This window comes from Bidens hawaiensis, unplaced genomic scaffold, assembly GCF_021521415.1.
Source record: "Bidens hawaiensis isolate Kalapana, Puna unplaced genomic scaffold, B.hawaiensis_p1.1 tig00046719_1, whole genome shotgun sequence".
Lineage (NCBI taxonomy): Eukaryota > Viridiplantae > Streptophyta > Magnoliopsida > Asterales > Asteraceae > Bidens > Bidens hawaiensis.
Window position 1 is genome coordinate 9,495 of NW_027498338.1, and position 3,398 is coordinate 12,892.

General features: G+C 28.1%; 1 pseudogene; it reads left to right on the plus strand.

The window, feature by feature from the left end:
• The first annotated feature begins 2,174 nt into the window (after positions 1–2,174).
• On the plus strand, positions 2,175–2,600 carry LOC143596573 (ethylene-responsive transcription factor ERF098 pseudogene; annotated as a pseudogene).
• The last annotated feature ends 798 nt before the right edge of the window (positions 2,601–3,398 follow it).

Genomic DNA, 3,398 nt, shown 5'->3' on the forward strand with positions numbered 1-3,398 from the left:
GCTTGGCCCACAAGCTGTGCTGACCTGTTTCCATCACTAAAACAAAGATGATGAATTTGTGATACTGGTGACGGTGATTGCTGGATGGATCCTGATATTCATGATGAGGCTGTGATCGATGAAGAATGTGAAGCTAATAAGAGAGAGATCAACAAATAGGCTGAGGAACAGAAATAAAAATAATTAGGGTTTTGCTAAATTAGTGACTCTTTGATACCATAAAAGATTTGTGTATCATCACAACCTTAATATTTATGGAGGTACAAGTTAGCCTAGTCTATGATAGAAAATAGAATTATACTATAATAGATATACAAATATGTCATCTGATTATCTTACTAATATATTATCTTACTAATACGTATATTGAAAGCAATCTATGTGAACACGATGCTATTTTAGGATGTCATATAGGTTATTTTTAAAATTAAACCTTAATGAAGACTATTAAATTAATTCAGAATACATTTATTATTATAGTTATTTCTAAACTTCCTCAATTAAATTTCCATTAATTTTTATTTAATGGTGATTTTTGATTTCCAAACTAAAATATGTTTAATGTTTATTGATTTATTACGATTTTGAACTAATAATTTAAATTCTTTATTTTAAAATATTATTATTAAACTAAACATTTTTTATTACTGCAAATAACTACGATGCTCACATAAGATGTCACAAAGACTTGAATTCCCTAATGTAGTAACTATTTATGATTTCTTTTTTAAAATAAATTAACAAATTAAAATTTATATATAATGTAATTTGAAAGTTTATGAACATCTTTTGTGTTTAATCTTTTTTAAAATTTATATATAATATAATATTTTATTTCATATATGAGAAATTGTTATACATTTACTAAATGATATTGCATATGCAAGCATTTTTTTAATAACATTATATATTTTTATTCAGCTCGTGTAGTATATGAATTACTAACCTAGTATATTCTAATAAATTATAAAAAACATGTTGAGGAATGCTTTGCATAAAAACGGACATCTTTGGAAATCTGAGAGTCATGAAAGAACTTTCATATCAAAACATTTGTGAGAGACTTTAATAAACCAGATAGAGAGACTTTGACGAACCAGATTTTTCTCATATGATCAAAAAATAGTTATTAGGGTTAGGGTCGATGATAATTACAAAAAACTGCTTTGCATTTATCACATATTTGAAATTTAAAATTAATTAAATATGCTTATGATTTTTGGCATATAAAACGCATACATAATTTATAATAACTAAATCTAATGCATTTTTAAATTAATCAACTCGACCGCAGCCAGGGGCTCTGTCCCTTGAACTTTGCTAAGGGCTATCGTCCCTTGGACCCTTCTACCAAGGGTGTTGCTTGGAACCCCCATTATTTAGAGGCTTCATCCCAAGTACCAATAGGATATTAAATTGTAATAAGATCAAATAAGGGTGTACCTCTTACCCAACTTATTTCGATTCATGTTACAATTAACATGATCAACAAAGTTAATTTAATTACACTAAAATTAAAATAGCTAACAAAACATAATACTGAAATAGAAAGAAATACAAATATATCTCCTAATTGTATTTTAATTAAATATACAAAAACATAATAAACTGCTTGAAAGAAGTAATTTACAGAATGTAAATATTCAAAGAAATTAAAAGTTAATATATAGAATACTAATTATACCCTTAAAAAAGTTAGAAATTAACATATAAACATAAACATATTTTATAATTAATCTAATATTAAAAAAACTAGAAACTAATATATAAATGCATATAAGAAATTATTAAGTAAAAAAGCTAATAACAAAGCTATATTAAAAAAAATTCGTTAAGGGATATGATAATGAGTTTTTCACACTACTGGATATTTTGTAATTTACTCTTCTAGTAAAAGTGAAGGTTTTTTGATAAGACGCATGCACATTGCATGCATGGATATACAAATTGCTAAAAGAAGTCTATTATCCCACGTTTCAAATGCAAACCACTTTTCCAAACATTCTCGTATTTCCGCCGCTACCTGTCACGTTGGTTTGATTATTGACTATTTTCCCCCTTTATATATAACTTGCATGCCTGCATGCATGGCCATTTACTACCTATATATTCATCTTGTATATACCAACAAAAAGATAAAAAAATAAAAAAAATAATAAATAAACAACTATTTCATGGATCGTCACGGGGCTTCAAGGGACCGCAACCAGGACGGTGGAGGAGGGGCAGACGAAGCGAAATACCGTGGTGTTCGGATGCGGCCGTCTGGGAAGTTTGCGGCGGAGATTCGTGACATTAATAGGAATGGTGCCAAGGTTTGGCTAGGAACATTTGCAACGGCTGAGGAGGCGGCTAGAGCTTATGATAGAGCCGCCTATCAAATGAGAGGCCACATGGCTGTTCTTAATTTTCCTGCCGAATATCCACCTACATTTTCGGCAGCGGCTTATAGTGCTTCCACCATGGGGGCCACGTCAGCAGCAACAGAGTCTTCTTCTAGAAGCAATGTGCAAGGAAGAGAAGTGTTTGAAATTGAGTGTTATGATGATAAGTTATTAGAGGATCTTCTTGATTGTGATTACGAGAAATACAAAAAGTGATATCTCAAGGTGTTACTTTTAAAATATGTCATACTCTAAAATTTCTTGCTGTTTGTCTGTTGATATAATGTATTTACATAAAGTGGCAATGACAAAATAATAATAATAATAATAATAATAATAATAATAATAATAATAATAAAAAGTACTTTACGTGAAATATGGTGCTTAAATAAAAGTGTAGTTGAACATGTATATTTCATACTATATTTTATCCCCGTATTATGGGGGTTGTTTTACATTATTCGTTTTTAATATTTATATATGTATATTTGGATTTTAATTTTATTTATTGTAAGAAAGTTAATAATTAATATACTTGAGGTTTGATGATTAAATAGTTTCACAAATAAATGATATGTTATAATCCGGTTTAAAAGTTATCTTGGTTTGGTGATACCCATTACCAGTTTATTTTCTTTATTATAAAATTGTTTCTTAATTATAAATAATATCTTTTTATAAAATAAAATAGGATATTAATTTTTAGTGTATTCATATTTTATAGGATTTTGGTATCAAATATTTGATGAGATTATTTTTTAATATAATGAGATGTTATAACCCATTTAAGAGCTATCTGGGTTTGGTGAGACATTTGCCCGTGAATTCGGGTCAAATGCGTGAGGAACCTTCATTTACAAATAAAGTAATCTGATGGCTTGAGAGAATGGTTGTTTTATATTTTTTGTTTTTTAATATTTATTTTTTGGATTTTAATTTTCTTTATTGTAAGAAAGTTAATAATATACTTAGGGTTTGATGATGAAAGGCATTCGTAAATAAATAATATGTTAT